Here is a 25,913-nt window from a genome sequence, read left to right on the forward strand (position 1 = left end):
TTCACTTGTGTTAATGGATGTCCAATCAAAGGTTTAGGCATACTTAAGGCAACAAGCTGAAATTTTTGAAATTTTATGGAATCTACATTGCATGGAACACAGCCATAATATTGAAATCTAATTAAGCTTTCACATTTTTTCATTGTTTATATCTCACCCTTTACCCTTTTTGCCCAGATAGGGGTTAAGTAAAATCTTTGGGTTGTTAACGCTTAACTGCAATGTCACAAAGATGGCAGATTTCCTAATTTACGTCTGTTCTCCAGGGTCACTGGGCTCCAAATGTGATTTTAAGGTTGGCCAAAGTGGGTGAAGGTAAAGACTGGTGTGAATAAGAACAGAAAACTGCAGATGTAAGGTAATGTTTGAAATTTTCTCTGTGGGGACAGGGACAGTTGGAAGCTTCTTGGTTTTCTAGGCATTCGCTAAGTTTTCTTGGTCTTGTGAACAAACATTTACCTTTAACCAAGACCATAAAAAGAGATGAACTGATCATTCCTCCTGGTTGTGATTTATGACTCCTTACAGTGGGCTCAAATTGGTCAATCTGATTGTCCAAACATAAAATGAGTCTACACTTCCAAAGTGACACATTGGCCTTGGGAAAGGATTACGTAATCCTGATTGTTTGTTTACTTTAGGTACCAAACATTTGTCCCATTTAAAAAGCAGTACTCAATCATCAATAATCGGTTCACACACAACCCACAAAATTTCCAGATTTTTGCTATGTTTTCTCACGCGCACATCATGATGGAGACACGGCCATTCAACACTCATATTGGTTTGCTGGCCTGCAGGAGTTCAAAATCAAGGTGGACACGATATTTCTGTACAATCACCTAATTTTACGAATCTATGAAAGGTGGACAGTATCAAGCCACGTTAATGGAAAATGACCCACTATGCTTCTCTCTCTGGTGGCTCGTTGTCATTTTAAGCAAACAGCCAATTTGTTTCATATTATAATTAGCATGTATTTCTGCTGAAAATTAGTTCGGTAAAGGTCAAAATTCCCCAGCAACCAGTCAAACACTGTTAAATATTGTTTTAGTGAATGATTAATACATATTTTCTAAACCTGCCTGGGACTACAGGAAGAGGGCAGAGGCCAGGTGAATAAAAGAAACTGGCTTCATTGTGGATTGATTGGCCCATAAATCACTGCACATTTTCGATAAATCACAGCAGATGGCAGAAGCAAACACAAGCTCAAGGGAAGTGACATGTACGTGCATGATGGGAGCAGTGCACTGGAACAGACGGGGGGGGCAAGAATAAAAGGTCACTCCTTGGTGGACCAGATCCACCAGAGATCTGACACAGCGACTCCGCTCTCTAACCATCTTCTGGCAGTTATTCCCTGATAAAAAGGAGATGTGTAGGCTGTTAAAAAGCAGGAACATATCCGCTCACCTCTGACTGCTTTGCGCTGTGGATTGTCTCACAATGCCTCTTTCAACCTGACATCCTTCATTTTGATTTCAGGGATTTTAGATGATTTTTGTTCAGTGTTATCAGTCGCAGCAAAGTGCATCATCAGTACCATATAGTCACCTTTAGACCCTATCACTTCCTTTACAAACATTAACTAATTTCAAAATAAGTTACTCAGCCATCATGAACAACCCTAGCACTGTGATATTAACATTAAGAATAGACTTCTGTGTAATTCACCATTAAAGTATCACCCATTCCTTTACAGACACACATTAGTAGATTAGATTTGATTCCCTACAGTGTAGAAACAGGCCCTTCGGCCCAACCAGTCCACACCGACCCGCCAAAGAGTAACCCATCCGGACCCATTTCCCTCTGACTAATGCACCTAACACTATGGGCAATTTAGCAAGGTCAATTCACCTGACCTGCATATTTTTGGACTGTGGGAGGAAACCGGAGCACCCGGAGGAAACCCACGCAGACACGAGGAGAATGTGCAAACTCCACACAGACAGTCACCTGAGGCTGAAATTGAACCAGGGATCTTGGTGCTGTGAGGCTGCAAGCTAACCACTGAGCCACTGTGCTGTCCATTGAATGTTTGTTTAATATCTCTCCCATCTTCTGTGGTTCCATGCATAGATAATTTCATTGATTTTTTAGGGGCCCTATTCTCTTCCTAGTTCCTCTTTTGCTCTTAACATACTTTAGATTCCCTACAGTGTCGAAACAGGCCCTTCGGCCCAACAAGTCCACACCGACCCTCCGAAGAGCAACTCACCCAGACCCATTCCCCTACATTTACCCCTAGTGTAAGAAGTCAGTCAAGCATCAAGCAGTGTGCTATTAACATGAAGCACTAACTTCAACCTAATTTTACACAAAGAAGCATTTAAACGCTCATCTTGTCTTAGCTTGTCTCTGCCCTTCAACCAAAATTCCTAGAATTTTCATTTTAATTAAACTTCTTCAGTTCTACTCTTTCTAAATTATTCTGTAATTTGTGACCAACTTTGCTAAATAAAACTGATTCTTTAGCTGGGTATCACATTGCTGTTTGTGAGAGTTTGCTATGAGCAAATTGGCAGCCTTATTTCTTGTATTTTCCTACATTACAAAAATAACTATGCTGATTAAAAAAAAGTATATAATTGACTGTAAAACATTTTGGAAGAAGTTGGTGTCATGAAAGACACGACAAATGCAAGTCTTTTCCATAAGCTCCCCACTGCCACACTCCGAAGTGAGAGAAAGCATTATATTTTCCCCAACTAAGTGCTCCTTTGCTGAACACTGTTGGAAAAGCAATATGCTAGTTAATTGAAAGGCTTGATTCTCAGAAATAGACCTTTTCTATCATGGATGTGACTGGATCAATTTTTTTGACGTGGAACACCACATTCAGACCTGGAGTGGCAGCTGGTGGCCAGTTGTTGCCTGGTGCAATACAGCAGCTCATGTCCAGGAAATGTGTTCCCAGAACCTCAGCACTACTTACAATCTGTGTGTGTTAATTGACAGACGGCCTATTTAACACTGCACTTTTTCACATGCCTGCAGTATCAACAAGCATTTGCTGTGCTCCGATTTCTTCCTTCACTATTTTGATGCATTTGCTGTTGAGTGTGTGTTACTTTTTTTAGTAGAGGTTACAGAATCATCCAGTTCTGAAGGAGGCCATTCAGCCCATTGTGCCTGTACCAGTTCTGATTAGTTTAATTTGATGGTCCAAGCATCAGGGCGGATGTGATGAATGATCAGGACTTTGTACGGGTTACGGTACTGTAATAGAGTTTGAGGTCAGCACAAGTGCCGAGAAAGCCTGATGGGGGCAATAAAAAACAATGAACTGTGGATGCTGAAGATCTGAAATGAGAACAGAAATGCTCTGAAGTTCTGAAGAAGGGTCACTAGATCTGAAACATTAACTGTGCTGTCCCTCCACAGATGCTGGCAAACCTGCTGAGTCTCTCCAGCAATTTCTGTTTTTGAAACCTCCTCAAGGAATAGATAATAAATAACACACAAAGCAAATGCTTTTTGTAAATGAATTTTCTATTCCTAGAAGTTTTAAACATGTGGTTTATAGTATTAGAAAACTGTTTATTTTCTGACGTCTTTTCTTTGTGAATATAATGCTCTTTTAAGAACAGAAATAAATTGGCACCAGGACTCTTAATGTTGTCAGTTGAAAACTGGAGCTTAAATAAAAAGACGTCAGTACCAAAACCTGCATCTGAAGGGGATCAAGCCAGTAAAGGTAATTGGGATTTTAGTAATTATATTTAAATTCCATCTTTTCAATCAGCATGGAAAGGTCAAGAGACTATAAATATGTATTTGGCAGGAAGTGCGCTCATTATTTGGCTTCGATGGCTTTTTTTGGTTTCTTATGTGATTGAAGCCATTTTTTTGCCTCAAGGACAAACTGCAAGGCTAGTTAAATGTAAAGTTCTGCTCAATTTGACAGTCACTTGTGGTTTATGTTATCAAGGACAGAAATACTTATATGAAGACAAAACAGTGAATAAAGAGAAACAGGTAGCTGCTTCCCTGGACTTCCCCACCATAAATGCCAGAGGAAACACCACAGAAGTGCTTCACTGGAGGTTCCCAAGAACTGAGGATGTCACCTAGACAGGGGACGAAACATCTGCAACACAAATTCCCAGCTCGGCGAACAGAACCACAACAGCTTCCCTGGACTGTCCATGGTCCAACTCAAAGTATCAGATGTGCTTGATAACACTGTGCACACAATCACTTTTACAGCCTGATAAGAGTGGTTTCCATTCTGTGACACCAAAGGTTGATTTTGATATCTACACACTAATGGCTTTCTCTCATTACTCAAATTAAATCAGTTCCAGGAGTTGACAATGTTGACAGAGGATATAAGAAGCAGTGGGTCATGGAAGAACTCAAAAACAACGATGTTTGATTCTTCCCAATTACCATGCAAATTGAGAGATGAAACAACTGCAAAATGACTTAATGAGTTTACTTTTCCTAGAGCAAAATTTGCACTATCTGCAGAAATTGAAGTGAGATGGTAACAGGATAATCTTTACTAGTGACACTGGTTGAGGTAAAAATATTGGGTCGAACTTTCCTATCCTTCTTTGGAACATTGTGCGAGATCTTTATCTTCCTCTTGAGAGGGCAGAAGGTTTCTCTGTTTCTCTCTCAGTATGGCACTCCCTCAGTGCTGCACTCCCTCAGTGCTGCACTCCCTCAGTACTGCACCCTCTGTATGGCACACCCTTGGTACTGCACACCCTCAATGCTGCACTCTCTCAGAACGGCCATCCCTCAGTACTGCACTCCCTCAGTACTGCACTCCCTCGGTACTGCACTCCCTCAGTGCTGCACTCCCTCAGGACGGCACTCCCTCAGAACTGCACTCACTCATTACGGCCCTCCCTCAGTATGGCACTCCCTCAGTGCTGCACTCTCTTAGAATGGCCCAGCCTTGGTACGGCACTCGCTCAGTATTGCAGTTCCTCAGTACTGCACTCCCTCAGTACAGCACTCCCTCAGTACTGCACTCCCTCAGTACTGCAGTTCCTCAGTACTGCACTCCCTCAGTACAGCACTCCCTCAGTACTGCACTCCCTCAGTACTGCAGTCCCTCAGTACTGCACTCCCTCAGTACTGCAATCCCTCAGTACTGCACTCCCTCAGTATGGAACTCCTTCAGTATGGAACTCCCTCAGTACTGTACTGGAATTTCATCATGGTTTTGCTGCCAAATGTCTCAATAGTGGATCTGATGTTCAGACTCAGAGATGAGCGTGCTAATAACTGAGCCTCTCACCTGACATCTAACTCAGAAGGGAGTCTTTGATACGATCAGATTATGTTTCACCTGCACTCCAGGGCAATGTTACCTATAGAACATAGAACATAGAACAGTACAGGCCCTTCTGTCCTTGATGTTGTGCCGACCTTTTATCCTACTCTAAGATTAGATGAACCTACACACCCTTTACTGTACTACATTCCATTTGCCTATCCAAGAGCTGCTTAAATGTCCTGAATGTATCTGACACAGCTACCACCGCTGGCAGTGCATTCCACACACCCAGCACTCTGTGTAAAGAACCTACTTCTGACATCTCCCCTAAACCTTCCTCCAATCACCTTAAAATTATTCCCCTCGTGATAGCCATTTTGGCCCTGGAAGCAAGTCTCTGACTCTCCACTCTATCTATGCCTCTCATCAACTTGTACATTTCTATCAAGTCTCTTCTCACCTTTCTTTGCTCCAATAAGAAAAGCCCTAGCTCTCTTGACCCTTCTTCCTAAGACATATCCTCCAGTCCAGGCAGCATCCTGGCAAATGTCCTCTGCACCCCCTCTAAATCTTTCACATCCTTCCTATAATGAAGTGACCAGAAGTGAACACCATATTCCAAGTGTGATCTAACCAGAGCCTTGTTGAACTCAGCATAACCTCATGGCTCATAAACTAGATTCCCCTGCTAATGAAAGCCAGCAAACCATATGCCTTCTTGACAACCTAATCAACTTGGGTGGCAACTTTGAAGGATCTATGGACATAGTCCCTAAGATCCCTCTGTTCCTCCACATTCCCAAGAATCCTGCCTTTAACCCTGTTTTCTGCCTTGAAATTTGACCTTCCAAAATGAATCATTTCACACTTTTCCAGGTTGAATTCCATCTGCCTCTTATCAGCCCAATTCTGCATCCTGTCAATGTCCTTTGCAATCTGCAACAGCCCTCCACACTATCTACCACTCCACCAACCTTCGTGTCATTGGCAAACTTACTAACCCACCCTTCCACTTCCTCATCCAACTTATTTCTAAAAATCACAAAGAACAGAGGTCTCAGAATTGATTCCTGAGGAACACCGCTAGTCACCAAGCTCCAGGTTCTGTACTTTTCATCTACCACCACCTTCTGTCTCTATGGGCTAGTCAATTCTGTAACCAGACAGCCAGGTTTCCCTGTATTCCACACCTCTTTCCTTTCTGAATGAGCCTACCAGAGGGAACCTTATCAAATGCTTTATTAAGATCCATGTAGACCACATCCACGACTTTACCTTCATCAATATGTTTTCTTACGTCCTCAAAGAATTCAATAAGGTTTGTGAGGCATGACCTTCCCCTCACAAAGTCAACTTAGAGATAAAAACAAACTGCAGATGCTGGAATCCAAAGTAGACAGGCAGGAGGCTGGAAGAACACAGCAAGCCAGGCAGCATCAGGGGGTGGAGAAGTTGACATTTTGGGTGTAACCCTTCTTACACCTGAAACTTCCCCATCTCCTAATGCTGCCTGGCTTGCTGTGTTCTTTCAGCCTCCTGCCTGTCTACCTCACAAAGCCATGCTGACTATCTCTAATCAAACTATGGTTTTCCAAGTAATCATAAATCCTGTCTCTCAGAATCCTCTCCAATACTTTACCCACAACAGACATGAGATTGGCTGGTCTGTAATTCCCAGGATTATCCCTATTCCCTTTCTTGAGCTAAGGGAATAACATTTGCCACCCTCCAATCATCTGGAAGTACTCCAGTGGATGGTGAGGATGCAAAGATCTTCACCAAAAGTGCAGCAATCTCTTCCCAACTGGTCCAGGGGAATTATCTATCCTTTAGATTTTCAAAATTTTCAACACATCCTCCTTCTTAGCATTAATCTGTTCAAGCAAATCTGTCTGTTTCATGCTGTCCTCAGAAACATCAAGGCCCCTCTCAGTAGTGAATACTGAAGCAAAATATTCATTAAGGACCTCCCCTAATTCCTCCGACTCCAGGCACAAGTTCCCTCCACTGTTCCTGATCGGCCCTACCCTCCCTTTGGCCATCCTCTTGTTCCTCAAATAAGTATACAATGTCTTAGCATTTTCCTTAATCCTGCTAAAGTTTGTCATGCCCCCTTCTAGCTCTCCTAAATCCATTCTTCAGCACTGTCCTGGCTACCTTGTAACCCTCTAAAGCCCTGTCTGATCTTTGCCTCCTCAACCTTAAGTAAGTTTCCTCCTTCCTCTTGATTAGATGTTCCACCAAGTTAACTTTGTTAACTTTGTGATAGACAGTTGTGCAAATTTAATGCTTTGTGTCTTTATTCCACTGTAGACATTACAAATACAATTAATTTGTTTTGGAGAAGGCATTGATAAACAATCATAAAAGAATCAAGCAGTCATTGAGTTATACAGCACGGAAACATGACCCTTCGGTCCATCCAGTCCACGCCTAACATAATCCCAAAGTAAAACCTGCCCACTTGCCTACACCTGGCCCCTATCCCTCCAAACCTTTCCTATTCATATACTTATCCAAATATCTTTTAAATGTTGGAATTGTGCCCACATACACTACTTCCTCAGGAAGTTCACTGCACTTGTGAGCTACCCTCAGTGTAAACAATTTGTTCTTCATGTCTTTTTAAAATTTCTCTCCTCTCACCTTAAAATTCCAGCATCTGCGCCTGAGTGTTGAAGTCCCCCATTCTAGGGAAAATACAGCTATCATCAACTCCATTTATACCCTCGTCTTTTTATAAACTCCTCTAAGGTTGCCTCTCAATTCCTATGCTCCAGTGAAAAAAGTCCCAGCCTTTCTTTATAACTTAAGCCTCCCATACCCGGCAACATTCTGGTACATCTCTGCTGAATCTTCTCCAGTTAATGATATCCTTCCCTATAACTGGGACCAGAACTGGACATAGTACTCCAGAAGAGGCCTCACTAATGTCCTGTACAACCTCAACATGACATCCCAACTCCTACACACAAAGGACTGAGTAATGAAGGCAAGCATGCCAAATGACTTTTTAACCATCCTGTCTATATGTGGTGCAAACTTCAAAGAGTAATGTACCTGAACCCCTAGGTCCCTCTGTTCTCCAACACACTGTGTAAGCCCTACCCTTGTTTGTTGGACCAAAATGCAATAGCTTGGATTTATCCAGTTTGAACTCTATCTGCCATTTTTCAGTTCATTGACCCATTTGATCAAAATCCCTTTGTAATCTTAGAAAACCTTCTTCACTCAGTACTCTACCACCAACTTTGAGGTCATCCACAAACTTACTGAACATGCCTTCTGTATTCTCATCCAAATCATTTATATAGATGACAAACAAAAGAGGACCCAGAAACCATCCCTGTGGAATACTGCTGGTCAAAAACCTCCAGTCCAAAAAGCAACACTCCACCACCACCACCACCACCACTCTGTCTCCTGATGTTAAGCCAGTTGTGCATTGCCAAATATTTTTATTGTGCACAAAACTCCCTCAGTGCCAACATCTTTGTATTCTAACTATTCCGGTCTCTGGATGCAAATATGAAGGTAATAGTGGACCAATATTTTGTTTATTTGTTGCTTGAAACCAAAAAAGGCAGGACTGTTGGGAGTCCAATGGGGGGGGTTGCATACTGAGGAAGGTGATCATGTACATTTATACTTTTCGTTGGCTTACTGGCACATCCGTTATGCCTATACCTCCAGCAAGGTTCCTTAAGTTCTTATGGGTTGAGACAGAATGCTCAAATTGTCAAGCTCCCAACTTAGGAGGAATGAACCTGCTCTATTTCTTTATTCACCTGCCCCTCATTTGTTCACACATAAATTCGTTTCCAAAGAAGCGAGTTCATCCCAGACCAAATTAATTTATGTTTATGAAAGAATCAATTTAGCTGAGTTTTCTTGAGTTTTTAAAAGAGTCTGTTTAGTAGGTACTAAGTGTGAGAATAAATAGTAATGCAACACCCATACACACACATATTAAAAATAAGAAGTGAGCCCTACAGAACAATTATCAGTTTCTATGGTTGTTTACAAAGAGTAGGTAATGGAACAATCTACTTTAGAATTCTTGACCTTGCTAGTTTGAATTGTTAGTTGAAATTCTTTGGTCCTGTTTCCTTTTCACTGGTTTGCTGACAAGCTGGCATTTAGCACTCTGAATAAGGAATCCTTTATCTGCAATGTTGGGGTGATGGGTGGATGTTTCTTCAATTGTGAACCCCCTACCGCTTGAATCCAGTCCATTGGCACACAAGTATCTCCGCTCAATGGTACTCCTTCCTGCACCAGCACATCCAGACTAGGGTTGAATTGACTTTTAACTCCTCCTCTTATATATTCCTGAAAATGAAAACTCAAAGTATGTCTTTTACGCAGATTTTTGTGTTTACTCCCAAAATGTTGACGGTCTGAAATAACTTTCAGGAGATTACAGTTCAGTTTGTTGTCCATTTCTCCTTCTTAAGTTTATTATTTTGAAACATCCTTGACACTTTGGCAAATATTCCAGAGACCCTTTCTCCAGACAGACACTGAATTTACATTCGCAGTCAGCTTTTGTATATCCTTCAATAAAACCATGTTGCAAGTAAGAGATCGCTATATCTATCAATGACATTAAAAATCACACAACATCAGGTTATTGTGATTTATAAGATTGTAGGACACAGAATTTATAGCAAACATTTACAGTGTGCTGAAACTGAAATTATATGTTGAAAAAGACCTGGATTGTTTGTTAAGTCTCATCTTTTCGACTGGGCATATTGGTTTCAGTTCTTTCATATGTAAATTCCAGAACTTTCTTAAAGTTACATTCTCAAGTGAACTTTAACAATAGGTGCCATGTTGGCTCAGATAATGCATTGAAGGTGTGAGGTGCTCTGTGTGAGGCTGTCTGTGTCCCAATGTTCAGGCTGATTCTAATCTAAAATGGGGATTTATAGAATCTTATATGGATTCATGCAGTGTTTGAGCAAAACAAAATGTAATTCTGCAGGTACAAATTCACCACACAAACTTACATATGTGTGTGTGCATGTAGGAATGAGTGTCTGTGAGAGTATATGTGTATATGTATAAGTGTGAATGTAAAGGAGTATAAGTCTGTAGGAGGGTGCGTGTGAGAGTGTGGGAGTAGGTGTGTGAGCGTATGAGAGAGAGATCTTGTGTATGAGAGAGTGTCTTTTTGTGTGTATGGATTTGTAGGAGTAGCTGTGTGTGTGTGTCTGTCTGTGAGTGCATGTCAGTCTGTGTGTGTGCGTGTGTGCATGTTGTGTGGTGCAGTGGGGTCACCTGTTGTGTGGCATGAACCCAAGGTCCCGGTTGACGCCATCCCCATGGGTACCGAAATTGGCTATCAGCCTCTGCTCTGCCACTTTTCGTTGTTGCCTGTCCCGAAGTCTGCCTTGGAGGACGGTCACCCGAAGGTCCGAGGTCGAATGTCCCAGACCGCTGAATGTTCTTTGACTGGGAGGGAACGGTCCTGTCTGTTGATTGTTGTGCGGTGTCTATTCATCTGTTGCCATAGCCTTTGCTCAGTCTCACCAATGTACCATGCCTCAGGGCATCCTTGCTTGCAGCGTATGAGATAGACAATGTTGGCTGAGTCGCATGAGTACTTGCTACGTACATGGTGGGAGGTGTCCCCACGTGTAATGGTGGTATCCGTGTCGACACTCTGACACATCTTGCAGCATCGGCCATGACGTGGTTGTATGGTGTTGTCCTGAAAGCTGAGCAGTTTGCAACGAACAATGATCTGTTTAAGGTTTGGTGGTTGTTTAAAGGAGAGAAGTGGAGGTGTGGGGAAGGTCTTGGTGAGGTGCTCATCTCATTGATAATGTGTTGCAGGCTGCGAAAAACATGGCATCGTTTTTCGACTCCTGGGAACTTCTGGACAATGAAGGGTACTCTGTCAGTTGCAGCTGGTGTCTGTCTCCTGAGGAGGTCATTACTGTTTCTCGCTGTGGCACGTTGGAACTGGCGGTCGATGAATTGGGCATTGTACCCTGTTCTTATGAGGGCATCTTTGAGTTCATCCAAGTGCCCGTCATGTTCCTCCTCATCTGAACAGATCCTGTGTATGCATAGGACTTGTCCGTAGGGGATGGTTGTTTTACTATGTTTCGAGTGGACGCTGGAGAAGTGTAACATCGTGAGGTTATCTGTGGGTTTGCGGAACAGGGTGATGCTGAGGTGCCCATCCTTGATGGAGGTACATGTGTCCAAGAATGAGACAGATAGTAGAGAGAAGTCCATGGTGAGTTAGATGGTGGGATGAAACTCATTGATATCACTGTGTAGTTGTTTCAGTGATTCCTTATCATGGGTCCAGCGGAAGAAAATGTTGTCAATATACCTGTATAGTGTTGGTTGGAGGTCCTGTGTAGAGAAGTCTTGTTCAAACCTGTGCATGAAAATGTTGGCATACTGGTATGCAAATGTGGTCCTCATGGCTGTTCCATGTGTCTGGATGAAGAACTGGATGAAGTAGTGGATGAGTTGTAGGATGCTGCTCAGAGATTGGCAGTTGTTGGTGTTGAGTATTGAGGCTGTTGCCATGATAACATCATTGTGGGGGATGCTGGTGTAGAGTGCTGAAACGTCCATTGTGACTAGGAATGTTCTTGGTTCGACTGGTCCGTGGGTGCTGAGTTTCTATAAGAAATCTGGACTGTCACGACAGAAGCTGGGGGCCCCCTGTATAATGGATTTCAAGATGCCTTCGACATAGCCAGAGAGGTTCTCACACAGGCTCCCATTGCTTGATATGACGGGACGGCCTGGTGTGTTGGCCTTGTGTATCTTCAGAAGGCAGTAGAAGTCACCTATGCGAAAAGTATGTGGGATGAGGGTGTGTAGGGAACACTGAAGGACTGGATCCAAAGTCCTGATCAATGTGTTTAGTTCACGGATGTTGTCTTTGGTCGGATAGGCTGGTAGTTGCCTGTGGTGTTCCTGGTTGTTCTGCTATCGGTGCACTTCCTTGTAGTAATCTGTTCTACTCTGAATGACGATGGCTTCTCCTTTATCTGCTGGTTTGATGACAATGTTGTATTTGGTTTTGAGAGCATGGATGGCGATGGCATTGCAACACCTCTATAATAGTGGCTCAGTTGCAGGAGGCACATTAGAATTTGAAATAATTGAGCATTTAGAGAGAGGGAATGCCAAAATGGAGACACCCTCTTTCTATGTCACTCATGAACTGTGAGCTGGTCCATCTTCAATGCTGGATGGCCCACTGTTGACTCACCAGCTTCGATAAACTGCTTGTCATCCTTAAGTGGATGGCAAGCCTGTCCTCTGGTCCCCAACTGTCCGAATTGGGAGAATCCCTGACAACAGTATGTGTCTGGGACCCCCATTTGACCCCCAATGTTAAAGTCTTGGCCCAAACAGATAGAAAGCTGTGTCCTGGCAATTGGAGGTGCAAAACCCAAAATTCTGGAAATCAGTAAGGACTAAGAAGTTTGGAAAACATGCAATCAATTTGCTAAGCGGGAAATCATCACTATACTGGAAGTCAGTAAAATGTTTTCCAATCTATTTATATGGATCAATAGCATGATTTTGGGAATAATAAAACTGTTAGCCTGAGGTTTATAGTGTAAAAGATATTGAAATCTACTGCAACAGTACTAATTCAAGAGGACCAATCAAAAGTAAACACATTAAATGAAAATTCATGGAGGTCAGATTGCACCTCATAAATCTGCCTTTAACCTCTTGCTTTTCCCATTGATTTCCATCCTTATCTCTCCTCTCCTGAAGCCAGACTGTTATATCAGACCCACTGCTGGCTACAAGCTTTACCAGCTCAGGCAAATAGCTGCTCCTCACAGGTTTGTGAGAAGTCAATGATAAGAGACTATTTAACTATGGGGATCAACCTAGCTGAAAGCAATTCTATCATAGCAGCCTATAGTGATACACCATACTGGGGGGGGGGGGGGTGTTAAGCACGACTGAGGCATTTACATTGTGATTACACATGCACACTGTCAATTTGGGTTGCAAGTGGTTTATAATTTCATCCAGTTGTAATGTCAACCTTACCTAAAATTGGGACTGATTAACTGATCTTATTACAGTGGTGACACTCAATGACCCCATTCATGTGGATAATATGACAGCAATGGGCAGAGCTAATTAAACTTAAGATACATGGAGAGTGGGCACAACCATTCCAACATTATTTTGTGTTTAATAACAATGGGTTAGAATCCTGAAATATTGAGCCTTTTTAGGCCTTAATTCCAAAACCTGTGTATTTAATAAAGGATCTGCTGCAGATAAGAAAATAATTACAGTGTAATTTCAGTAGCTGCCTGGTAAAGATTTTGTTTGGGACTGATGGGGTGTAAGAGTTCCATGGAGAAGATAGTTACGATTAGAAAGCAAAAGGATGTGGATTTATCTAATGTTGCTCAGAGTGGGACAGAAAGGGACAAACATTATAAAAAGCAGCACTTGCAGTCAAAGGGGGGAGCATGACAAATTTAATTGTTCTTTATGTATTCTATTCAATGAATTAATGGTATTAGTAGAGACTAATGAATATAATCTCTTTGCCATTACGGAGGCATGGTTACGAGGAGATCAAAGCTCGGAACTAAATGTTTAAAGAGATGTGACTTTTTGAAAGGATAGACAGAAAGTATGTTGGGGTAGCTTTGTTTCCATGGGACAAAATAAGGGCAATAGAAAGAAATGATCTAGAATTCGATGAAGTAGATTTGAACTGGGCACAAGTACAAAAGAACAAGGGAAGAATGAACTGATGGGAGTAGTCATAGAGTCACAGAGACGTACAGCATGGAAACAGACCCTTCGATCCAACCCGTCCACGCCGACCAGATATGCCAACCCAATCTAGTCCCACCTGCCAGCCCCGTCAAGAAATCCCAAACAACAGATCTGCTGTAGGACTGAGAATAATTTAGGAGATATTCAAGGCATGTAAAAATGGCAATAAATTAATCATGGGTCACTTTAATCTATAGGCAGATTGGGAAAATCAAGACTGACAGAACTACATTAGAAAATGAATTCATAGAGTATATTTAAGATGATTTCCTAATAAATATGTTGTAGAACTAACCAAGGGTCAGGCTATTTTGGATATCAGAGTAAAAGATCCCTCTTGGAAACAGTGACCATAACATGTTAGACTTTGTTAAAAATCACACAACACCAGGTTATAGTCCAACAGGTTTAATTGGAAGCACACTAGCTTTTGGAGCGACACTCCTTCATCAGGTGATTGTGGAAGGCTCGATCGTAACACAGAATTTATAGCAAAAATTTGCAGTGTCATGTAACTGAAATTATACATTGAAGAATTGATTGTTTGTTAAGCCTTTCATCTGTTAGAATACAGTGATAGTTTCAATTCTTTCATGTGTAAATCACAAAACCCTTTTTTTTAAAGTTGCATTCTCGGGTTAGCTGTTAACAATGGTGATAGCTAGACAATATGTTGAAGGTGTTAGCCCCCTGTGTTCTCTGTCTATGACCTGATGTTTAGATTGATTACAATCTAAAAAGTGAAATAACAGAGTTTTACATAAATTCATGCAGTTTTTGAGCTCAGAGTTCGACATGAATCTATGTGGTTTTTGAGCAAAGTGCAATGTAACTTTGTACCAAAAAAATTCACCACACACAATATATATGTGTGCATGGGGGTCTTTGTTTGTCTGTGTGTGTGTCTGTCTGGGGTGGGGGTTGTGAGTGTGAGAAAGTGTGTGTGTGTGTGTGTAGTGAGTTCAGAGTGTCTTAAGTCTGTGAGGGGGTGTATGTGTGGGAGTCTGTGTGTCTATAAGGGTGTGTGTGTGTGTCTGTGTGCACGTCTGTGTGTATCTGTGTCCGTGTGCATGTGAGAATGTGTGTGTGTGTAGGAATATTGGTGTGTGTGTGTGTGTAGTGCAATGGTGATCACCTGTAATGTGACATGAACCCAAGGTCCCGGTTGAGGCCCTCCCTATGGGTACTGAACTTAGCTATCAGCCTCTGCTCAGCCACTTTCCTCTGCTGCCCGTCCCAAAGTCCACCTTGGAGGATGGTCACCCGAAGGTCCGAGGCTGAATGTCCTGGACCACTGAAGTGTTCCCCAACTGGGAGGGAACCCTCCTGTCTGTTGATTGTTGTGCGGTGCCCATTCATCCATTGTCGTAGCCTTTGCTCAGTTTCCCCAATGTACCATGCCTCTGGGCATCCCGGCCTGCAACGTATAAGATAGACAATGTTGGCTGAGTCACATGAGTACCTGCCATGTACACGGTGGGAGGTGTTCCCATGCGTAATAGTGGTATCTATGTCCACAATCTGACGCGTTTTGCAGCGTCCACCGTGACAGGGTTGTATGGAGCTGTCCTGAGAGCCAGGCAGTTTGCTACGAACAATGCAGGTCAGGTGAATTGGCCATGCTAAATTGCCCGCAGTGTTAGGTAAGGGGTAAATGTAGGGGTATGGGTGGGTTTCGCTTCGGCGGGGCGGTGTGGACTTGTTGGGCCGAAGGGCCTGTTGCCACACTGTAATGTAATCTAATCTAATGATCTGTTTGAGGTTTGGCGGTTGTTTAAAGGCAAGTAGTGGAGGTGTGGGGAAGGTCTTGGTGAGGTGCTCATATCCATTGATAATGTGTTGCGGGTCACGAAGAACATGGCGTAATTTTTCAGCCCCTGGGAAGTACTGAACAATGAAGGGTACCCTGTCAATTGCAGCCCGTGTCTGTCTCCTGAGGAGGTCATTATGGTTCCTTGCTGTGGCACGTCGGAACTGGCGGTCGATGAGTTGAACATTGTACCCCGTTCTTGTGAGGGCATCCTTGAGTACTTCCAGGTGTCCGTCACGTTCCTCCTCATCTGAGCAGATCCGGTGTATGCGTAGGGCTTGTCCATAGGGAATGGCTGTTTTCATCTGTTTTGGGTGGAAGCTGGAGAAGTGTAGCATTGTGAGGTTGTCTGTGGGTTTGCGGTAGAGTGTGGTGCTGAGGTGTCCGTCCTTGATGGAGACACACGTGTCCAAGAATGAGACAGACAGTCGAGAGTAGTCCATGGTGAGTTTGATGGTGGGATGAAACTTGTTGATGTCACTGTGTAGTTTTATCAGTGACTCCTCGCCATGGGTCCAGAGGAAGAAAATGTCATCAATGTACCTGGTGTACAATGTTGGTTGGAGATCCTGCATAGAGAAGAAATCTTGTTCGAACCTGTGCATAAAAATGTTGATATATTGGGGTGCAAATTTGGTCCCCATGGCTGTTCCGTGTGTCTGGATGAAGAATTGGTTGTCAAAGGTGAAGACGTTTTGATCGAGGATAAAGCGGATGAGTTGTAGGATAGTGTTTGGAGACTGGCAGTTGTTGGTGTTGAGTACTGAGGCTGTTGCCGCGATGCCATCCTTGTGGGGGATGATGGTGTAGAATGCGGAAACATCCATTGTGACGAGGAATGTTCCTGGCTCGACTGGTCCATGGGTGCTGAGTTTCTGTAAGAAATCCGTAGTGTCGTGACAGAAGCTGGGGATCCCCTGTACAATAGGTTTCAAGATGCCTTCCACATAGCCAGAGAGATTCTCACATAGGGTCCCATTTCCCGACACGATGGGACGTCATCTGTATTATAACAGATGAAAGGCTTAACAGACAATCTATTCTTCAATGTATAATTTCAGTTACATCACACTGCAAATTTTTGCTATAAATTCTGTGTTACGATCGAGCCCTCCACAATCACCTGATGAAGGAGCGTCACTCCGAAAGCTAATGTGCTTCCAATTAAACCTGTTGGACTATAACCTGGTGTTGTGTGATTTTTAACTTTGTACACCCCAGTCCAACACCGGCATCTCCGAATCATGTTAGACTTTAGCATTCAGTTTGAGAGTGAGAAACTTGGTCAGAAACAACTGTGCCAAACTTAAATAAGGGAAATTACAAAGGAATGAGGGCAGAGTTGTAGGACAGGATTGAAAAAGGACTTGAGAAGAAAAAATGGTTGATGAACAAAGGTGGATGTTTAAAAAAGTAATTAATGACTTACAACAAAGATCCTTAGCAGTTAGCAACATAGATTGTAGCAAAGCAATAAACTAGCCAATGGTTATCCAAAGAAGTTAAGGATAGTATCAAATTAAAAGAAAAAAACATATAATGGGGCAAAGATTAGTGGTAAACTAGAAGATTGGGAAAGTATCAAAGCCAACAAAAGGTGACCAAGATATAAATAAAGAGGAAGACAATAAACAATGAAGATAAACTGATAAGTAACATCAAAACGGACAGTAAGATCTTCTTTAAATATATAAAAAGGAAGAGAGAGGCAAAAATATGCATAGGTCCCTTGGAGAATGAGGCTGGGGAAATAATAATGTAGAAATGGCAGAGGAGTTGAATAAATACTTTCCATCAGTCTTCATAGTAGAAGCCAGTAATAGCATTCCAAAATTACTAAACAAAGAGACAAAGCGTGGGGAGGAAATAAATTCAATATTGCTATAGAAAAAGTACCAGGGGAACTAATGGGGCTAAACGTCCCCTTGACTGATGGCTTGTATCCTCAGATTTTAAAGAAAGTAACCACAGAGATAGTGGATTAATTGGAGTCAACTCCTGGAATGGCGGGACTACCTTATGCTGAAAGACTGGAGCGACTGGGCTTGTGTACCCTTGAGTTTAGAAGACTGAGAGGGGATCTGATTGAGACATATAAGATTATTAAAGGATTGGACACTCTGGAGGCAGGAAACATGTTTCCGCTGATGGGTGAGTGCCGAACCAGAGGACACAGTTTAAAAATACAGGGTAGACCATTTAGGACAGAGATGAGGATAAACTTCTTCACCCAGAGAGTGGTGGCTGTGTGGAATGCTCTTCCCCAGAGGGCAGTGGAGGCCCAGTCTCTGGATTCATTTAAGAAAGAGTTGGATAGAGCTCTCAAGGATAGTGGAATCAGGGGTTATGGAGATAAGGCAGGAACAGGATACTGATTATGGATGATCAGCCATGATCATATTGAATGTTGGTGCAGGCTCGAAGGGCAGAATGGCCTACTCCTGCACCCATTGTCTATTGTCTATTGTGTCAGTCTTCTGAGAATCCTGAAATTCTAGATGTGTCCTGGATAAATGGTTAATGAAACACAATTATTACAGAAGGGAGAGAAACAAAAATCAGGTAACAATAGATCACTCAGGTTGATATCTGATGATTGAACAATATTGGTGTCTATTTTAAAGGATGAAACAGGAGAGCATTTAGAAATGGATAACATAATCAAGCAGAATCAGCCTGGCTCTATGAATGGAAATTCATGCTTAACCAGTATAATAGAATTCTTTGAGGAAGCAGGTCAGAGATAGGGCAACTAGTGGATGTAGGAAATTTGTATTTTCAAAAGACATTTGATAAGATACTGCAGAAAAGGCTACTTAATAAGATAAGCTAATGATGTTGATAGTAGTGGCTTAGATTAGATTCCCTATAGTATGAAAACAGGTCCTTTGGCCCAACAAGTCAACACTGACCCTCCAAAGAGTAATCCACCCAGACCCATTCCCCTACCCTATATTTACCTCTGAGTAATGTACCTAACTCTATGGAGAATTTAGCATGGCCAATTCACATGACCTGCACATCCTTGGACTGTGGGAGGAAACCTATGCAGACACAGTGGAGAATGGGCAAACTCCACACAGTTGCCTGAGATGGGAATTGAACACCGTGTGCCTGGTGCTGTGAGGCAGCAGTGCTAACCACTGAGCCACCATACCACCCATAAAGCTTTATTAAAGTTTAGCTTGGATAGAGAATTTGCTAACTAATAGAAGATGGAAATTTGGTATAAAAGTATTATTTTCAGGAGAGTAATCTTTAATTAGTGGAATACCACAGAGATCATTGCTGGGACCACAAATAATTATTACAATGTATATTAATGACTTGGATAAAGGAAGTGAATTTTCTCCAGCTAAGTTTGTGGATGACCCAAGAATAGATGGGAAGGCAAGTGGAGAAATTGGCACAAGGTGTTTAAGGATGTAGAAAGGTTCGTGAGTGGGCAAAAAGTTGGCAGATGGAAAATCATGTGGAGGAACGCGAAGTTAAACATTTTAACAGGAAGATTAGAAGAGATGAATATTATCTACATCAGGATGGATTTGGGAGCCCTTGTGCATTAATTACAAGCATTTCATCTAAGTTCACTGTGTAATAGGAAAGAAAATTCATTGTAGCCTTTATTTCAAAGGGAAGCTAGGTAAGTGTTGCTAAGGAGACGGCTTAGTGGTATTATCGCTCAATTATTAATCCAGAAACTCAGCTAATGTTCTGGGCACCTGGGATTGAATCTCACCATGGCAGATGGTGGAATTTGAATTCAATAAAACATATCTGGAATTAAAAATCAGCTGATGAACATGTAACCATTATTGATTGTTGGACAAAAACCCACCTTGTTCACTTATGTCCTTCAGTGAAGAAATTCTGCCATCCTCACCTGGTTTGGCCTCTATGTGACTCCAGATCCACAGCAATGTGGTTGACTCTGAACTGCCCTCTGAAATGGCCTAGCAAGCCACTCAGTTGTGTCAATTGCTACAACGTCTTGACGCCACACTCAGTTGAATGCAACCTTGATATTAAGGCGTGTCACTCTCACCCTGCCTCTGGAATTCAGCTCTTTTGTCCATGTTTGAACCGAGGCCAGGAGCTGACTGGCCCTGGCAGAACCCAAACTGGGCATCACTGAGCAGGTTGCTGCTGAGCAGATACTGCTTGATAGAACTGTTGACGACACCTTTCATCACTTTACTGATGATCAAGAATAGAATAATGGGGCATTAATTGGCTGGGCTAGATTTGACCTGCTTTTTATATACTGGGCATACCTGGGCAATTTTCCACATTGAAAGGTAAGTGTCAGTGTCTATCAAGCAGCACCTGCTCAGTAATAACCTGCTCAGTGACACCCAGTTTGGGTTCCACCAGAGCCATTCAGCTCCTGCCCCCATTACAGCCTTGGTTCAAACATGAACAAAAGAGCTAAATTCCAATGGTGAGGTGAGAGCAACAGCCCTTTACATCAAGATTGAATTCAACCAAGTGTGACATCAAGGAGCCCTAACAAGACTGGAATCAATGAGTATCAGGGCCAATTCTCTGCTTGTTGAAGTCATATCCGGAACATAGGAAGATGATTATGGTTGTTGGAGGTCAGTCATCTTAGCTCCAGGATATCTCTGCAGGAGTTTCTCAGGATAGTGTCCTTCAGCTGCTTCATCAATGACTTTCCCTCTATTACAAGGTCAGAAATGGGGGTATTTACCAATGATTGCACTACGTTCAGCACCATTTGTGACTCCTCAGATTCTGAAGCAGTCTGTGTCCAAATGTAACAAGATCTGGACAATATCCAGGATTGGACTGACAAGTGGCAAGTAACATTCTTGTCACACAAAAGCCAGGCAATGACTCCAATGAGAACCAACTTAATCACCTCCCCTTGACATTCAGTGTGGTTACTATCACTGAAATCCCTCACTCTCAACATCCTCGGAGTTGAGAGCGGCCGCATCTGGAGTATTGTGTGCAGTTTTGGTCGCCATACTATAGGAAGGATGTGGAGGCACTGGAACGGGTGCAGAGGAGGTTTACCAGGATGTTGCCTGGTATGGTAGGAAGATCGTATGAGGAAAGGCTGAGGCACTTGGGGTTGTTTTCATTGGAGAAAAGAAGGTTTAGGGGTGACTTGATAGAGGTGTACAAGATGATTAGGGGTTTAGATAGGGTTGACCGTGAGAACCTTTTTCCACATATGGAGTCAGCTATTACGAGGGGGCATAGCTTTAAATTAAGGGGGGGTAGGTATAGGACAGATGTTAGGGGTAGGTTCTTTACTCAGCGAGTTGTGAGTTCATGGAATGCCCTGCCAGTAGCAGTGGTGGGCTCTCCCTCTTTATGGGCATTTAAGCGGGCATTGGATAGTCATATGGAGGATAGTGGGCTAGTGTAGGTTAGGTGGGCTTGGATCGGCGCAACATCGAGGGCCAAAGGGCCTGTACTGCGCTGTATTCTTCTATGTTCTTCTATGTTCTATCAGTCAGAAACTTAACTGGACTCACCACATAAACACAATGGCAACAAGAGCAGGCCAGAGGCTAGGAATATTGCAATGATTAACTCACCTCCCGAATCCCCAAAGCCTATCCATCATCTACAAGGCACAAGTCAGGAGTTTGATGGGATACTCCCCACTTGCCTGGATGGTTGGTGCTCCATCAACACTCACGAAGCTTGACACCATCCAGGATGAAGCAGCCTGCTCAATTGATACCACATTCACAAGCATCTACTCTTTCCACCATTAAAACTCAGTAGTAGCAATATGTACCATCTACAAGATTTTCAGGTAGCACCTTCCAAACCCATGACCACTTCCATCTAGAAAGATAAAGACAGCAGACACATGGGAACACCACTACCTGCAAATTCCCTTCCAAGACTCTCACTATTTTGCCTTGGAAATATATAACCATTCCTTACAGTCACTGAGTCAAAACCCTGGAATTCTCTCCGAATAGCATTGTGGGTCAACCCACAGCAGGTGGACTGCAGCGGTTCAAGGAGGCAGCTCACTATGACCTTCTCAAGGGCAACTAGGAACAGGCAATAAATGCTGGCCAGCTGATGATGCCCACATGCGTCTTGCCCATGAATGAATAAATAAAAACGATTGGGCCTTGAATATTGTGAACGATTTGTTGTCTTTATCTAAGGAAATGCATGCTGGCATTGCATGTAGTCCAGATAAGGTGCACTGGGTAGTTCCCAGGCATGGAGAAGTTTTCTTATGAGGAGACATTGAGTAGGTTGGATCTGTACTCATTGGAGTTTAGAAGAATGAGATATGGCCTTATTGAAGTCCAGGTGGTTCTGTTTTTAGTTTTGTTTCATAGACGCAAATTCACTGTAATGCAACTGACAAACTGGGGACACTGTTTCTATAGCACAAACTTTTAAAACGTGTGTTGGTTGTAACCCAATTACAGCACCAACACTTTAAGAGCTGCTTTGAAAGTGCAATTTTTCTATACGTGGTGTTGCACAAGAATGCACCCATCACATTATGGAAGAACTGAGTGTGTACATGTTCTTAGGGTGCTTGACAGGTTAAATGTGGAAAGGTTGTTTCCGCTTCTGGGAAAGCCTAGGATCAGAGGAAGAATCTCAGAGCAAAGGGTCGCCAGTTTAAGACAGAGATGTGGAGGGAGTTCCTTCTCTCTGAGGATAATGAATCTGCAGATTTCTTTAACATGGAGGCCTGCAAGGCTGGGTAGTGAAGTGTGTTCAAGGTTGTGATCAACAAATTTTTAATCAGTAAGAGAATCAAGCATGATGGGAAAAAGGCACAAAAGTGGAGTTCATGATTATGAAATTAGCCTTGAGCAGTCATGATGGGCTGAATAGCCTACTTCTGTTCCTGTGACTTATGGTGTTAACAACTAAAGGTGTCAAGGAAACTTCAAGCAGACTGACTGTGGGATTACTTGTGACCACAAAGATCATGATGATCCAATAAACCTCTTCATACGAGAAGACACTGCTGGGTATTACATTCGAAACATTTTGTGTTTTTCCTTTTAGGAATGCGCAAGGGGTTAAAAAGCTAGTTCAAATGCTACTGAGTGTGCTAGTAATTCACATTCACATGTGTACTAACCTGGATTCAAGTGTTAACATGTTGTGAAGGTCAGAGTTAAAGAACCATCCTCTGAGATCCCAGTCACTCCTGTGAAGCAGGTAAAAAAAACTTCTCTCATTCTGAATGCTAGCTCGCAACCAGACAAAAGAGAAACAAGATAACAAAAGGACTCTCTCTCATCTTGAATGCTGGATTTCTATCTTGATCAAAAAGAATCAGAACTACAGAATCTCAACCATCAGCAAAACTAAGGATTGTGAAAGCTGTTTATCTGCCAACAATGATGCCACTAGTAATCGCCAATGCAATGGCTGCAACGTTCAACTCATCACTCTTTGTGAACAATACAGGGAAACATCCCTAGATATTTTCTTTTAATCCTTTTGGACATTTTATCATCTCACTTCTAATCTGTGGATGTGATTTGTGTTAGTAATGGTTCTTGCATTTCGTCAATTCACACTTTGCATGTTCAAGAAATCATGGTTAAATTGCCTCCTTTATAAACAAAGGGTCATTTGTGTCTAGGAGAACAATACCTACAAAGGAAGAGTTCTACTTTTAAATCAACAGTGTTGTGACCAAATGAGGGAGAGACTGAATAAAAGATGGGATTCAGGTCATCATTTCTAACTCTTGGAGCTTAATGATTTGGGTTTTCCTGACTAGAGTCATAACAAAGTGGAGAAGCTTACCTGGGGTCTCGGCATGATACTCCTTTCTAATAATAATGTCATACTCTTGATGTCAATCTATTGTGGTGTTAAAACGGAGCACTTCACTGGCAGAAGTCATTAAGAGAATAAATCGACAACTCCATTTAGGAAAAGAGAGCACGTCACCAGTTGAAAAATAATCATTTTCTCCACTGTCTCTGTCAGCCAGAGCAAGTTTATCCAGACTGCAACGGCAGATCAAGAACCTGTCAACAGTCCAAGTGTGACAGTGAAAGCAGATGTGCAGCGTGTCAGCAAGTGTTGCCACAAAGCCCATATCTAGGACCTGTCCACAATGTCTTAAGATTGATTGGAAAGTACTTTTTATTTCAGGCTATTTTGACGGGGATTTAAAGGCAAACCTCTCACATATTCCAGGGGTTAGCCCTCAATAAAGGTACTCTCAGAGGTGTTTCACAGTCCCTGAACTGACTGGAATCTGAGAGGTGCCTAGGTGGTGCAGGCACATGGAAGGAATAGCGAAATTATTGTTAACCCGAGCATAGCCCTGCATGGGTGTGAAGCCAAGGAACACTTCACACTATGTAGGCTGGAATTTTATGCAAAATCTATAGCCATTTATTTATGCTCCACATCAACCTCCCTTTGCTTCTCTCTACCATAAACCTTTCATATCTTACTCTCTCACATGTATACCTAAATTTCTTTTAAATGCATTTATCTAATTCGAAGATACATTGTTTTTCACCCCTGTACTTCACTAGAATTTATTTCTGGAGCATCTGAAATTAACTATTAATGTTATTTGCTGAATTGCACAGCATTTTGCCTTTAAAATACACTGGCCAGCAGCCCCTGAGTTCAGAATAAGGCTATTCCATTCAGATTGTATTAACTGGGCAGTATAGCTCAACATTCTGTTAGCTTTATTGATTGTATACCTTGGGCTGAGTAAAACATGAAGTTGATCATCTCAAAATCTCCTGTAGCCTGTCCCCTGACCAATTCAAACCATTCAGTGAACAAGTGTTTCCCTCATTCTTTCTTTGAATCTGTAAAAGAATTGCCTTTATCTGTATCAATTTTCACCCTTGTTCTTCCCTTTCTTCCTTACACAGTGTTTAGAACACAATACTCCAGTACTCCAGTACTCCAAGATGTTAGTGACTCGTACCTAACCTAGTTATTTAGCAAAGTAATTCGGCATTTAGTTATGCTATCACAGAGGTGACATGCAAAGCAGACAACTAACCACCCGCCTGGATGACATATGCACGTACATGTCTATGTTACGCCAGGGCCTGCATTGCAGCTGGCAGAGAAATATACTTCAATGTTAGACATAATCTGGAAGTTGAGGAGCACCAAGATTGCTACCAACTTGTGGCACCTAACTTGAACTCAGATCAGAGGGGTGAAAGGCACTACCACCTTGATATTGGGGCTTACCTTGATCTACCCACTGACCCATTTTTTGGCATGAATAAGATAGGTGGGCAGTTAGAGTCATAGAGATGTACAGTGTGGAAATAGACCCTTCAGTCCAACTTGTCCATGCCGACCATAATCTAGTCTCAACTGCCACCTTTTGGCCCATATCCCTCTCATCCCTTCCTATTCACATACCCATCCTTTTAAATGCTGTAATTGTATCAGCCTCCACCACTCCCTCTTGCAGTTCATTCCATACACTCACCACACTCTGTGTGAAAAGAATTATCCCTCAGGTCTTTTTAAAATCCCTTCTCTCTCACCTTAAACTTATGCCCTCCAGTTTTGGACTCCCCTACCCTGGGGAAAAGACTGTGAGTATTCACCCTATCCATATCCCTCATGATTTCATAAACTTCTGTAAGGTCACCCCTCAGCTTGGGCAGCACGGTGGCACAGTGGTTAGCACTGCTGCTTCACAGCGCCAGAGACCCGGGTTCAATTCCCGCCTCAGGCGACTGACTGTGTGGAGTTTGCACGTTCTCCCCGTGTCTGTGTGGGTTTCCTCCGGGTGCTCCGGTTTCCTCCCACCATCCAAAGATGTGCAGGGTCAGGTGAATTGGCCATACTAAATTGCCTGTAGTGTTAGGTAAGGGGTAAATGTAGGGGTAGGGGTGGGTTTCGCTTCGGCGGGTCGGTGTGGACTTGTTGGGCCGAAGGGCCTGTTTCCACACTGTAATCTAATCTAATCTAATCAGCCTCTGAAGCTCCAGAAAAAATAGCCCCAGCCTATTCAGCCTCTTTCTGTAACTCAAACTCTCCAATTCTGGCAACACCCTTGTAAATCTTTTCTGAAACTTTTTAAGT

General features: G+C 42.6%; 1 long non-coding RNA gene across 1 annotated transcript in view; it reads left to right on the top strand.

Moving 5' to 3' along the window:
* The first annotated feature begins 271 nt into the window (after nucleotides 1-271).
* The window catches only part of LOC148149668 (uncharacterized), a 162,009-nt gene continuing 136,367 nt past the window's right edge, over nucleotides 272-25,913 (top strand). The window contains exon 1 of the long non-coding RNA XR_015757551.1: nucleotides 272-358. This is a non-coding gene — a long non-coding RNA (uncharacterized LOC148149668). The remainder of the gene's footprint in view (nucleotides 359-25,913) is intronic.

Source organism: Chiloscyllium plagiosum, unplaced genomic scaffold, assembly GCF_037043375.1.
Source record: "Chiloscyllium plagiosum isolate Xiang-an unplaced genomic scaffold, Cpla_swu_hap1 HiC_scaffold_7, whole genome shotgun sequence".
Lineage (NCBI taxonomy): Eukaryota > Metazoa > Chordata > Chondrichthyes > Orectolobiformes > Hemiscylliidae > Chiloscyllium > Chiloscyllium plagiosum.